Here is a 15,589-nt window from a genome sequence, read left to right as displayed (position 1 = left end):
ATTCCTGAGAGGATATAAACCGCTAATAAGGTCAATCTGGCACAATCACCTCAGAACTCGCACACTGGTGACTTTAGGTATCTTCACTAGTCACTTTGAGCAGAATGATGACATCCGAGTCACGGCACCAAATGTAACCCTCTTTTCCTTGCACCATCTGCGACACCTCCAGCTTTCACACTCACTCGGTCACCAGCTCCTCCAGGCATAAACTCTAAGTGGACTCTAAGGGACGACACTCAGGTCTTCTGTGGTTTAAAGCTTTATTGAGGTGGAGTGCACTTGGCTGGAGCCTGTAATACAACAGGGAAACACTGCCACTATGTGGTATACAGCCAGGTCACCAGCCCACCTATATCATAACAGGCAGTCATTATATTACATACCCACATACATGTTACAGGATATAACAAAGCATACAGAAAAATGAACAAGAGAAAATCATTTACAAAGATATTGCAGCAGGGTGACCTGGAATACAGCATGTCTTGCAGCCATTTTAGGAAGAACACATGGCTCTCTAACTGTAACATCATCTACTCAGCCTAGCATGTGCTGCAGGGTTTAAAGGCTGCTAAAAAAAACATACAGTCACCTCTTTACATTCTACAGAACTATTATGGGTATATATTATAACTTTTTACAATAGATAAATGAACTTTAGCTTTAGAGAACTTAGACAGAGATCCTACCTCCTTCACAGTAAATGTCTGCACTGAGGAGACCAAACCAAGTAGCAGAATACACAGGGGGCTTTCTGGAAGAGTCCACTGTAAAGACTCTGTCTGTTAAAACTTTGCTCAGTTATCTAATAGCACATTTGAAGAGGTTTATTTAGCATGTCCTGACTCTCTGCTAACAGCTTATGAATATATGGAACTATATTTAACAAGTGATCATTGCTGCAGCTCCTGTATATTGGTATGACCCTATTGCAAACCTGCAGACTGGATATTTGGTGAAACTTCATGTGGTTCATATCGACTGTACTACACCACTGACTTGGTGCCTGGGCCTAAATATGAGACAGTGGCCTGTTCCAGTGGTGGGTGACGTGATGCCTGATTCTCTGCTATGACATGAAGACTGATTCTGTGCTGACATAAGGCCAGATTCTCTGTTACGGGACCTCTCTCCTCTGCCTGGGCCTAAATGTGTGACAGTGGCCTGTTCCAGTGGTGGGTGACGTGAAGCCTGATTCTCTGCTATGACATGAAGACTGATTCTGCGCTGACATAAGGCCAGATTCTCTGTTACGGGACCTTTCTCCTCTGCCTGGGTGCCTGGGCCTAAATGTGTGACAGTGGCCTGTTCCAGTGGTGGGTGACGTGATGCCTGATTCTCTGCTATGACATGAAGACAGATTCTGTGCTGACATAAGGCCAGATTCTCTGTTACGGGACCTCTCTCCCCTGCCTGGGCCTAAATGTGTGACAGTGGCCTGTTCCAGTGGTGGGTGACGTGAAGCCTGATTCTCTGCTATGACATGAAGACTGATTCTGCGCTGACATAAGGCCAGATTCTCTGTTACGGGACCTCTCTCCTCTGCCTGGGTGCCTGGGCCTAAATGTGTGACAGTGGCCTGTTCCAGTGGTGGGTGACGTGATGCCTGATTCTCTGCTATGACATGAAGACAGATTCTGTGCTGACATAAGGCCAGATCCTCTGTTACAGGACCTCTCTCCTCTGTCTGGGTGCCGGGGCCTAAATGTGTGACAGTGGCCTGTTCCAGTGGTGGGTGACGTGAAGCCTGATTCTCTGCTATGACATGAAGACTGATTCTGTGCTGACATGAAGCCAGATTCTCTGCTATGGCATGAAGAGACTGATTCTGTGCTGACATGAAGCCAGATTCTTTGCTATGGCATGAAGAGACTGATTCTCTGCTGACGTGAAGCCAGATTCTCTACTATGGGACCTCTGTCCAATTGATATTGGTTCATTTTTATTTTTTTAATTTTTATTTTAATTCATTTCCCTATCCACATTTGTTCCAGGTGTTCGCTCAACTCTACCAAGAACCTATTTCCATTTTTAGATCAACAGGTTTCAGTTTCCCAGTCTATATCTAGGTAGTTGAAGTCCCCCATAAAAACAACCTCATTATGATTTCCGCCTCATATATTTCCCTTAGTAGTAGATACTCTATGGACTTTGGTATTTTAGGTGGCTTATAACAAACTTCTATCAGTATTTTATTATTGTTTATGCCTCCATATATTTCTACCCTAACAGCAAAGGGCAGCTAGCGGCGGACGACACAACAGGTAAGTGTCCAGAAGCAGCAAACGCAACTGCCAACATGGACACTTACCTGACGCAGCTGCAACCAGGAACTATAGCCGTCCACGACACAACCACTGGATACTAGTAAAGCGCCAAGGCCCAAACACACACCAGGAATGACCCAGCACCAACACCCAAACACAGAATCCAGTAGTCACTACCTGGACCACCATGCGGAAGGATGCATGGCAGCCCTAGGCACCGCTGCTTATAGTTCCTGATTGCAGCTGCGTCAGTTAAGTGTCCATGTTTGTCCTGTTGGCAGTTGTGTTTGCTGCCTCTAGACACTTACCTGTGGTGTCGTCCGCCGCTAGCTGCCATCATTCCCTTTGCTGCTAGGCCTGCAGAGACTCCTGCTCTTCCATGTTTCGGAAGAACAGGTCGTCTCTCCCCCGCTCCTATGTGAGGGATTTTCAGGATGACTCAGGGTCCTAGGTATCCTGGGTATGAGCCGTCCTACCATCCAGGTCCGCTCATACGGTGAGGAGTTAGGGTGAGGATTAGGGATGCTTTAGGAGGTGACCTGCTCCCTTATCCCTGATTTCAGGCCTAGTTGCTCTTTCCTTCTCGAAGACATTGTATGGTGGGGGGTTTCCCCCACTCCCCATCGTGACACTGCCCCGACATCGGCTTGTCCCTGACTATGGTTTTGCATGATCCCTTGGTGCTCTTCATCGGTATCTTTAGTCCCCTGCAGGTCAGCAGTTGCTGAACAAAGACTTTTATAAGAGGTAGGGGCCTGGTGGTTTCTGTGCAGTGGAGTCCAGATCCCTGTAAAGGAGCTAAAGGGTGAAGACGCGAGTCATAGGGAAAACATCCTTAGGAGTAGCCCTAAATAAAATCAGTTCAGTGGCACAGAGGATCCACTTTCATTACCAGAGGGAAAGTTAACAATGTTAATGAGGACCATGGCATGGAAGATTAATGTGATTTTGTTAATAAGAAGATTAATGTCATTTTATTTATATTCTGTCTATACAGAAAGCATATGACAAAATAAGTAGCTGATTTTGTAACATTTATTTATTTTGAGAACAATGGGTTAATTAAATTTAAAGTTGGTTAAATTTAACTATTTAAGAGTGCTATCTAATGATCAAATTAAGTTACTAGTCTAATGTCATATACCATTATAACAGATTTTATTTTATTTTTTTTTCCATTGATTTTATAGTGTAAACATATGGCACTGTTCAGAGAATGTCATCATTTTTATGCAAAATGTCCCTAATAGGATAGTGCCACCATAACCTTAACAGCCTGTGCATTTGTTAATTATGCAGAGCACTAAACATCATGAGAATATGAAAAGGGATGGTGGAATTTCCTTTCTTATGAAATCCTCCATTGCTATAAATTTATAAATAAGCATTAATATATAAGTATCCTTAAAAAAAAGCTACAAGTTATCCCACAATGACAAAAATCTATAAAAAAAATAATGATAGATAGATAGATAGATATACACATATATATTGTTAATAGAATGTGAACAGTCAGCTCTGTTGGCAATAAGTTGGTCAAAAAGTGTCCCTCTGCTGGGACCCCCAAAGGTTTTCAACAATATAAATAGTGTTGAGCAAGGCAAATTATTCAAAGTGGAATTCGGTCTGAAGTTTAGGAAAACTTCGATTTGCAGCGAAGCCAAATTTCCTTGCGCTTTGTGGTAACAATTCAACTAAGGTTTTCCTAAAATGGCGGCTGCACATGTTAAAAAGTGAAAGTAAGAAGTCTGGGAACGCAAGATCACCCATAATGCCGTGCAGCCAGCCAATCCGCAGGTAGCCATTCTCTGTGATGTCACAGCCCTATAAAAGCCTCATCCCGCATGGTCTCCGACATTGTCCTGTGAGCTGAGCATAGAGAGAGACGTGACAAGCGTTCATGTGCTAGGGACAGTGTTGCCCCAATAGTCTAGTGGCCATGTTTAATCCATCCACCATGTTCTGCCATCTTGTCTTAACCCTAATATGTCACGGATGTTGTTGTAGAAACTGGAAGTCACAAATAAACAACAGACTGACTTGATCCCAAACTAAGGAACAAATGGGTAAGCCCTATAAAAGCCCTAGAGCTCTCCCTTACTGCTCAGCCCATGCAAAGATCTCTATGATAGATAATTGCATGTCCTCGTGCCTCGACTGTATGACACCTGAAAACCCTATAATAGTGAGGGGACACAACCACCGGCTCCCTGCATTCAATACGGAGGAAGCCAGGATCACCTAGAATCAAGCCAGCAGAAAAACACAAATAGAGGAAGAGACTTATCTGAGGAACCAGCAGTTGCAGCTTCTAGCAGTGAGCACAATCCAGGAAGTAGTATAAACCACACAGTGAGGCAGTATGGGAGGGGATATAAAGGGAGTCAATCAGTGTGAATAGATGACAGCTGGGGAAAGGAAAAGAGATGAGAAAGTGAAACCAAAACAAAAGAACTTCATGCAGGAGGTACAGAAGAACGTCTGTCAGAGCTTCTTAGAGCTCTGGCGGTGACATAATAATTTTAAAAGCAAAGTTTTAAAGTTAACACAAACATACACTAGCGTTATGGAGTCTGTTATGGCTTTCCGTTATAACATGGTTATAACGTAAAATAAAGGAATCCATAAGACGGAAGGACGGATCCGTTCTTCTACCCAAAGACTTGTATTATGACGGAATGCAAAACGGAAGCCTTTAAAGGATTCCGTTTTGACATTCTGTTATTTTCCGTTATAACCATGTTATAACCATGTTATAACGGAAAGTCATAATGGACTCCATAACGCTAGTGTGAACCCACCCTAACTCTGTCCTCCAACTTTGTTTACTTTGAATTCTGATGATTATGTGAGGACTGGAAAATAGCTGCAGTGCAGAATCTAACATGGTCTGATGTAGTTAATTTCCTAACTTGTCAATAAGCTATAATAGCTATCTCCATGACCCATGTGAGTCAAGCTTCCATCTCACTTAACATCACGATAAGGTAACTTACACCTACACAAGTAACATTATTGTCATTTGTGAACTAACTCGTGCATAAACTGTGTGTGCATCATATATCTGATAACCTTTATGGTTTCAGCATGATGTACAGCTTTTATTATAGTTAATTTACAATACCATATTCTGTGTTTCCTAGATGTTGAAAATCACTGAAGACTGAAACACCAGGCAAAAAACAAAACAATTCAGCCTTTGGCCATAGTCACATTGCTATTCATGTTCCTTTAGTTTCATTCATCTGAATGGTGCCATTACAGAGATTCCAGGCTGTACCCTACTAAGCTAGAGCTGATGCCTGTGCTGTTATAATAACAGAATGGTGCTGTCTTCAGTCCCCTCACAGTCAGTGGCATTCATGACCTGGGTGGCTTCTGGAAGACAGAAAGTGTTATGCTTACAAGTTTGCCATTAATTACTGCTGGCTAAAAGGGGTAGGGGTGGGATTCTTCTGGGATTGTGGTCCTTTGCTTGCTAGTGTACCTCAGTCTTTCAGTACTGGCTCCTTGTGCTGTGGGACCTGCAAATGAAGTATGGATCTCATGTTAAACCAAGTTTGCAATCACGCGGAGGCAAACAGACTGAACTGGCTGCAGTCCCTCCTGTCTCAGCTTGCCTTACTACCATTCAAGTCTGAGGGGGGTTCCTCCACCCTCACCTCTAGGCCCCTCACCCCTAAGAGACTGCACCATTTCTGTCCCCCTAGCAGGCTCAGCCCAAGCCCTATGCGCCAGCCCCACCAGAAGAAAGCCCCTGCTCCTGGCCCTGCTAACATCCCACAACCAGGACGGTCTTGTTGGGTCCAGCAGGCCAGGTCCCCATCCAAATCCTGTCTAGTGACCGCCGGCAGGTCGTGACTAGAGATGATCTAATTTTTCAAGAATTCAATTCGCTTATTCGCCGATAAAAATTATTCTTTTTGGTTAGATCTGAATTTATTTGCGGCGAATTACGTTTAAAAATGGGTATTTCCTGGCTGCAGAGAGCCATTATTGTGGTGTAGAACACTGTGCCTTGCAGTAACACTCATAGGGAGTCTGCTTTGGTAGTGAAATAATACTGTGAGTCCATATAACATGTAGCTGACAGGCGTCACACTTAGGCTGCATCCACACGTCCGTGGAACACGGACCGTGTGATACCGGCCTGGATTTTTTGCTATGGATTGGTTGCTATGACGCCGTGCGCTTCCTGCTGCCGTCGCTGTACAGTGATACACTGGTATAGATCATAGCAGCAGCAGGAAGCGCATGATGTAATAGCGTGTTCCACGGACTTGTGAATGCAGCCTTAGAATCACTGCACACTTCACTTATTTGGGCAGTGACAGGGCCAAAACTAACCAAATAAAGTATGAACTCAGCCTTACAGGTCGATGTTAGTGTCAAGAAGCGCACTCCTTTTACACCGTCGTCAGCTGATTCCACATACAGCCAGGTCCATAAATATTGGGACATTGACACAATTCTAACATTTTTGGCTCTATACACCACCACAATGGATTTGAAATGAAACAAACAAGATGTGCTTTAACTGCAGACTGTCAGCTTTAATTTGAGGGTATTTACATCCAAATCAGGTGAACGGTGTAGGAATTTCAACAGTTTGCATATGTGCCTCCCACTTGTTAAGGGACCAAAAGTAATGGGACAATTGGCTTCTCAGCTGTTCCATGGCCAAGTGTGTGTTATTCCCACATTATACCAATTACAATGAGCAGATAAAAGGTCCAGAGTTAATTTCAAGTGTGCTATTTGGAGGTGGCAGCGGCATGAGTAGGCCACAGAGTGGCATGATGCAGAGAGATTGTGGAGTTGGCAGCAGCATGAGAAGGCCACAGAGTGGCACGACGACGAGAGATTGTGGAGGTGGCAGCAGCATGAGGAGGCCACTTCAGCTCTGCACGATTTAACCACCTCAGCCCCCATGGCTTAAACACCCTGAAAGACCAGGCCACTTTTTACACTTCTGACCTACACTACTTTCACCGTTTATTGCTCGGTCATGCAACTTACCACCCAAATGAATTTTACCTCCTTTTCTTCTCACTAATAGAGATTTCATTTGGTGGTATTTCATTGCTGCTGACATTTTTACTTTTTTTGTTATTAATCGAAATTTAACGATTTTTTTGCAAAAAAATGACATTTTTCACTTTCAGTTGTAAAATTTTGCAAAAAAAACGAGATCCATATAGAAATTTTGCTCTAAATTTATTGTTCTACATGTCTTTGATAAAAAAAAAATGTTTGGGTAAAAAAAAAAATGGTTTGGGTAAAAGTTATAGCGTTTACAAACTATGGTACAAAAATGTGAATTTCTGCTTTTTGCAGCAGCTCTGACTTTCTGAGCAGCTGTCATGTTTCCTGAGGTTCTACAATGCCCAGACAGTACAAACACCCCACAAATGACCCCATTTCGGAAAGTAGACACCCTAAGGTATTCGCTGATGGGCATAGTGAGTTCATAGAACTTTTTATTTTTTGTCACAAGTTAGCGGAAAATGATGATTTTTTTTTTTTTTTTTTCTTACAAAGTCTCATATTCCACTAACTTGTGACAAAAAATAAAAAATTCTAGGAACTCGCCATGCCCCTCACGGAATACCTTGGGGTGTCTTCTTTCCAAAATAGGGTCACTTGTGGGGTAGTTATACTGCCCTGGCATTCTAGGGGCCCAAATGTGTGGTAAGGAGTTTGAAATCAAATTCTGTAAAAAATGGCCAGTGAAATCCGAAAGGTGCTCTTTGGAATGTGGGCCCCTTTGCCCACCTAGGCTGCAAAAAAGTGTCACACATCTGGTATCTTCGTATTCAGGAGAAGTTGGGGAATGTGTTTTGGGGTGTCATTTTACATATACCCATGCTGGGTGAGAGAAATATCTTGGTCAAATGCCAACTTTGTATAAAAAAATTGGAAAAGTTGTCTTTTGCCAAGATATTTCTCTCACCCAGCATGGGTATATGTAAAATGACACCGCTAAACACATTCCCCAACTTCTCCTGAATACGGAGATACCAGATGTGTGACACTTTTTTGCAGCCTAGGTGGGCAAAGGGGCCCATATTCCAAAGAGCACCTTTCGGATTTCACTGGTCATTTTTTACAGAATTTGATTTCAAACTCCTTACCACACATTTGGGCCCCTAGAATGCCAGGGCAGTCTAACTACCCTACAAGTGACCCCATTTTGGAAAGAAGACACCCCAAGGTATTCGCTGATGGGCATAGTGAGTTCATGGAAGTTTTTATTTTTTGTCACAAGTTAGTGGAATATGAGACTTTGTATGAAAAAAAAAAAAAAAAAAATCATCATTTTCCACTAACTTGCGACAAAAAATAAAAAATTCTAGGAACTTGCCATGCCCCTCACGGAATACCTTGGGGTGTCTTCTTTCCAAAATGGGGTCACTTGTGGGGTAGTTATACTGCCCTGGCATTCTAGGGGCCCAAATGTGTGGTAAGGAGTTTGAAATCAAATTCTGTAAAAAATGACCAGTGAAATCCGAAAGGTGCTCTTTGGAATATGGGCCCCTTTGCCCACCTAGGCTGCAAAAAAGTGTCACACATGTGGTATCTCCGTATTCAGGAGAAGTTGGGGAATGTGTTTTGGGGTGTCATTTTACATATACCCATGCTGGGTGAGAGAAATATCTTGGCAAAAGACAACTTTTCCCATTTTTTTATACAAAGTTTACATTTGACCAAGATATTTATCTCACCCAGCATGGGTATATGTAAAATGACACCCCAAAACACATTCCCCAACTTCTCCTGAATACGGAGATACCACATGTGTGACACTTTTTTGCAGCCTAGGTGGGCAAAGGGGCCCAAATTCCTTTTAGGAGGGCATTTTTAGACATTTGGATACCAGACTTCTTCTCACGCTTTGGGGCCCCTAAAATGCCAGGGCAGTATAAATACCCCACATGTGACCCCATTTTGGAAAGAAGACACCCCAAGGTATTCAATGAGGGGCATGGCGAGTTCATAGAAACAAAAAAATTTTGGCACAAGTTAGCGGAAATTGATTTTTGGGATTTTTTTCTCACAAAGTCTCCCTTTCCGCTAACTTGGGACAAAAATTTCAATCTTTCATGGACTCAATAAGCCCCTCAGCAAATACCTTGGGGTGTCTTCTTTCCAAAATGGGAAATTTGTGGGGTGTTTGTACTGCCCTGGCATTTGAGGGTCTCCGCAATCATTACATGTATGCCCAGCATTAGGAGTTTCTGCTATTCTCCTTATATTGAGCATACGGGTAATGAGATTTTTTTTTTTCGTTCAGCCTCTGGGCTGAAAGAAAAAAAATTAACGGCACAGATTTCTTCATTCGCATCGATCAATGTGGATGAAAAAATCTCTGCCAAAAAAAGAAAAAGGAGGGGAAAGGCGTCTGCCAGGACATAGGAGCTCCGCCCAACATCCATACCCACTTAGCTCGTATGCCCTGGCAAACCAGATTTCTCCATTCACATCAATCGATGTGGATGAATAAATCATTGCCGGGATTTTTTTTTTTTTATATATACAAAGTGTTTGCCAAAGTATATGAACACCGCCACCTCCTCAGCTCATATGCCTCGGCAAACGTATCTTTTACTGCAAAGGAGAAATCTCGTCTTGCAGCGCCGCATACACCGACTTGCGTGTAATCTGACAGCAGCGCAATGCTTCTGTCAGAATGCACATCAGTGCTGCAGCTAGTCGATCGGTTGGTCCACCTGGAAGGTAAAAAAAACAAAACAAAAAAGAAAAAACCAGGCCGCAACGCAATAACTTTATTAACTTTAGAACAGAACATATTAACTTTTTTTTTACTTTTTTAACTTTTTTACTTACCGGTAATTTTTTTTTTGTTTAGTTTTTTTTACCTTTATAGAACAAACCTCTCCTTCCCCATGGGACAATGTGCAAAGCGCAAATCGCCCAAAGATGTGGCGAAGTACATTATGCACTTTATCCCAGGTGAAAGGAGAGGTTTGCAGCAGCTGTGAGTAAAAGGGCCCTAATTGCCCTGTGTGCCTGTCCTGTGAGATGCAATCCCTATGCTAGGTGTACCTGTGTGTGGTACTTCCGGAAACACTCACCAAAGCATGGGCAGGGTGGTCAGGACAGTCAGGACAGAAATAGTGGGTGTCACGCCTTATTCCACTCCTGCTACAGACACGACATTTTTTTCGGGGTGGCGATTGGGTTGAGGTACCAGCAACGACACTGGGGAAATGTCGCTCGTGTAGACGGCTAACTACACTGGTGGATGGGGCCACGGAACCTCCTGGATACAGGAGGTTCTCGATGATCTCTTCCTGGAATTTGAGGAAGGATCCTGTTCTCCCAGCCTTACTGTAGAGAACAAAACTATTATATGCAGCCAATTGAATTAAATATACAGACACCTTCTTATACCAGCGTCTGGTGCGTCGGGAAACTAAATAGGGAGCCAACATCTGGTCATTGAAGTCCACCCCTCCCATGAGCGCATTATAGTCGTGGACTGAGAGGGGCTTTTCAATGACACGGGTTGCCCTTTCAATTTGGATTGTCGTGTCTGCGTGAATGGAGGAGAGCATGTAAACGTCACGCTTGTCTCTCCATTTCACCGCGAGCAGTTCTTCATTACACAAGGCAGCCCTCTCCCCCCTTGCAAGACGGGTGGTAACGAGCCGTTGGGGGAAGCCCACGCGACTAGTTCGCGCGGTGCCACAGGCGCAAATCCGTTCTAGAAACAAATGCCTAAAGAGGGCCACACTTGTGTAAAAATTGTCCACATAAAGATGGTACCCCTTGCCGAATAAGGGTGACACCAAGTCCCAGACTGTCTTCCCACTGCTCCCCAGGTAGTCAGGGCAACCGGCCGGCTCCAGGGTCTGATCTTTTCCCTCATAGATCCGAAATTTGTGGGTATAGCCTGTGGCCCTTTCACAGAGCTTATACAATTTGACCCAATACCGGGCACGCTTGCTTGGGATGTATTGTTTGAAGCCAAGGCGCCCGGTAAAATGTATTAGGGACTCGTCTACGCAGATGTTTTGCTCGGGGGTTTACAAATCTGCAAATTTCTGGTTGAAATGGTATATGAGGGGCCGAATTTTGTGGAGCCGGTCAAAAGCTGGGTGGCCTCTGGGACGGGAGGTGGTGTTGTCGCTAAAATGCAGAAAACGCAGGATGGTCTCAAATCGTGTCCTGGAAATAGCAGCAGAGAACATGGGCATGTGACTAATTGGGTTCGTGGACCAATATGACCGCAATTAATGCTTTTTAGTTAGACCCATGTTGAGGAGAAGGCCCAGAAAAATTTTAAGTTCGGAAACTTGGACTGGTTTCCACCGGAAAGACTGGGCATAAAAGCTTCCCGGGTTGGCGGATATAAATTGTGTGGCATACCGATTTGTTTCTGCCACGACTAAGTCCAAGAGCTCCGCAGTCAAGAACAGCTCAAAAAATCCCAGGACCGAACCGATATGAGCCGTCTCAACCCGAACTCCAGACTGGGCGGTGAAAGGGGGAACTAATGGTGCGGCTGAAGTTGGTGACTGCCAATCAGGGTTTGCCAGCACCTCAGGGATTCTAGGGCCTCTACGGGCCTGTCTGCGCGGTGGCTGCGACGGGGTAACTACTGCACGTGCCACCGTACCAGCTTCAACTGCCCTTCTGGTGCTCGCCACGTCACCATGTTGTACGGCAGTGCTGGTACTAGGTCCAGGAAGGGCTGCGCTGCTGGTGTATGCCTTACCACGTGATCCGGCAGCGACAGCCCCACTCTGCTGCTCTTGAAACGGATCCTGCATAACCTGTGGTCTAGCGACACGGGGCCGGGTACGCCTGGTTCTATCAGGGACCTCCACCTCCTCGTCCGAACTTTGGGTCAGAGAGCCACTGCTTTCCACAGGTTCATATTCTGACCCGCTAGATTCGTCAGATGAGGGTTCCCATTCCTCATCCGACTGGGTCAGAATCCTGTAAGCCTCTTCAGAAGAATACCCCCTGTTTGCCATTTGGACTACTAAATTTAGGGGTATTCCCTGAGACTACCCAAGAAAAAAAGCAAACCTGTCTTACAAAGGGGAGGCTAGAGAAGTACCAGAGGCCGCTGCGGTTGATAAAAAATATCAAAACTGATTTTTTTATCGCCGCAGTGCGTGTAAAGTGAATGTGCAGTGATCAAAAAACAAAATTTTTTTTGTCACTGCAGTGGGGCGGGTGTGGGTGAACGCACGTGTGGGCGACCGATCAGGCCTGATCGGGCAAACACTGCGTTTTGGGTGGAGGGCGAACTAAAGTGACACTAATACTATTATAGATCTGACCGTGATCAGTTTTGATCACTTACAGATACTATAAAAGTACAAATGCTGATTAGCGATACGCTAATCAGCGAATAAAAGTGACTGCGGTGCGGTGGGCTGGGCGCTAACTGACGCTAACTACCTAACCAAGGGGCCTAAACTATCCCTAAAACCTAACAGCCAATACTAGTGGGAAAAAAAAGTGACAGTTTACACTGATCACTTTTTGTCTTTCACTAAGTGATTGACGGGGGCGATCAAGGTGTTAATTTGGATGATTGGGGTGATGGAGGGTGATCTGGGGCTAAGGTGTAGTGTTGGTGGGTACTCACAGTGAAGTCTGTTCCTCTGCTGGATCCAACCGACGAAAAGGACCAGCAGAGGAGCAGAGAAGCCATATAACAGATCATATTTACTAATATGATCTGTTATCTGGCTTCTGATTTGATTTTTGAAAATCGCCAGCCTGCCAGCCAATGATCGTGGCTGGCAGGCTGGTGACAAAATACTTCTTTAACTTTTGCCGGCCCGCGATGCGCATGCGCGGGCCGGCAATGCACGAAATCTCACGTCTCGCGAGAGGACGCACCGGCGCGTCCACCCAGAGAAACAGGACCGCCGCAAAGAACTACAACTCTAATACCATGAGTTTCTGCAGAGAGATCCAGGCTATTAGGAACAACCAATAGTTTCCTTTATTGCCAGGTGGAGGTGTCGTGGCCCGGGATAACATCACTCAGTCTCTTAATTTGACCACGGCATCTGAGGGGTTAAAAGTCTGCAATCAATGTTATCACTGATTGTAGACATTAACCCTGGGTACCTACTGTCTGAAACAGCAGGCAACTAATGGCTTTAGTGCCTGCTTCAGTTCATAGCAAGCACCAACTTCAAAGACCTGACATCCACCGTACAGGTATGGGGGTTGAAGGGTTAATGGCTCTATATTTAGTTCTATTACTCAAATACAAAAACATCATTTCTTTCCGTAATATTAAAGATTGTCATCCGCTTGATAGTGTGTTGAAACATATCCCTCATATTATCCCTGTCGGAATCTTACTTCCATGCTTTTAGATAAACCATTAAGCCATTCATCAAGTGGAATACATCCAAAACAGTAGCAAAATTAATATTCACCAGCTGCAAACCCACTGGCTAAGATATTACTTTTTCAGATTTCATTTTCCCAAAACATATTAAAGAAAATTGCTACTAAAATAATATGTTACCTATAAATATGAATTACTATTATAACTAGGAAAGCAAAATAAAATGTTTGGATCTACAGTATATACAGTTAAAAGAAAAAGAACCCTTTAGAAATACCTGGATTTCTGTAATTTATTCCTAGTAAAATACAGCATGGTATGAACGTTATCTAAGTCACAATTATTGACAAACACAATCTAATTACCTAATAACACAAAAATAGTTGCACCGTTTATGTCTTTGATTGTATACATTGAATAAACATTAACAGAGTAGGGACAAAAAGGGAACCCTTGAATTCATTAGACCAGTAGATTTCCCTTTAGCAGCAATCACCTTCACCAAATTTTTCATGTTAATGAAAAAAAGGGGACATTTTTTAGCATTATGGTTTGGGCCTGCGAATGTGTTTTTTTTTTGGGTCATTACTTGTAGGATGCCTTGCATGCACAGGTCTCACCCAATGTTTCTTCAGCCTGAGTAAGGATGTAAGGACTGCTGATCTTACATTCTCCTGTAAAAAGTGTTAATACACCTTAGACTTTATTGTTCCCTCAATAATTGCAAGGCATCCAGGTCCTAGGACAGCAAAACAGGCCCAAACCATAATGCTTTCTCCACTATGCTTCACAATTAGGATGGGGTTTTAGCATTGGCGTACAGCAGTGAGGAGCAAATCGATTCTAAAAAAAATTGGATTTGTCATGATTTTCACAGACATTCTTCCACAGGAATCCATTTCACATTTAAAATTCAGTACACTACTGAGGCAAACAGGGCATAGAGGGTGAAGATAGAGAATCGCATGACCCTAGGTGGGACCCTGGCCAGAGGGTTTGGCCACAATGCTTTGCAGTCAGCATAACAGCCAATCAGGAGGGAGGATATTGGCTGGTCTATCAGGCTGTATGTTATTTGTGAAGCACAGATGCCATTATGAGCTCCACCACTGATGTGTCTGTCTGCCATGTCTCTCACAGTCTACAATTAGACACACAAGCCAGTTGTTTTAGGGTATTGCAAGAACAGTGTAGGGATTATGAGAAAGATTCATTTAGTTAGGTAGATTGAATTATTAGGAAGAAAGTAAGGATTTATTATTAGGGACAGGATAGGGTGAGTTATAGTTGTATGTCTTAGGGTCCATTTGTCATGCCCCACTCTGACGATGTGCGGAGGTCGGCCAGGATTGCAGCACGAGTTTAGTGTTTGTTTTGGAGTCGTGCTGGATCCGCCCCTCATCAGGTGCACTGGGTGGAGTCATTAGTTTAAATAGCTTCTCTGCCCAGTGCCCTGAGCGGATTATATTCATCATTGTGATCTTGGAAGCTAGGAAGGAAGGTTGGCTGTCTGCTCCAGCTCAGGAAGATAAGTGTTGTTTCTAGTTGGTTGTTTTGTGTCATCTTTCCCATCCAGGTTCTGTGCGAGCAGGCTGCTCCTAGTTCCCACTTCACCATATCAGGGAATTCAGGGTTTTGTCAGCCCAGGCACGGGGACATCTCAGATCTACCATCAAGATCTGTAGATGGGCTGAGCAGTGCAGAGAAAGAGGTCAGGGATTAGCTAGGAGGTGACCCTTCCCCTGTCTCTCGCCCAGAGCCTGGTTGGTTCGTTATCTGTCATACTGAGTGCACGCCCGCCGTGACATTATAATCCGCCATACTGTGACTGCCATCACTCAGCGCTTTTGTGATGGCGTCAATTGATGCACTGTACAAAAAAGATGGTTTGCATCTTTCTCTCAAAGGAACAAATGTACTCAGTGAACAACTCCAAGAATTTGCGAAAGAGTATTTAAACTAGGAAGGGGGG

The sequence above is a fragment of the Bufo bufo genome, chromosome 1 (assembly GCF_905171765.1).
Source record: "Bufo bufo chromosome 1, aBufBuf1.1, whole genome shotgun sequence".
Lineage (NCBI taxonomy): Eukaryota > Metazoa > Chordata > Amphibia > Anura > Bufonidae > Bufo > Bufo bufo.
Note: the sequence above shows the minus strand (reverse complement) of the source record.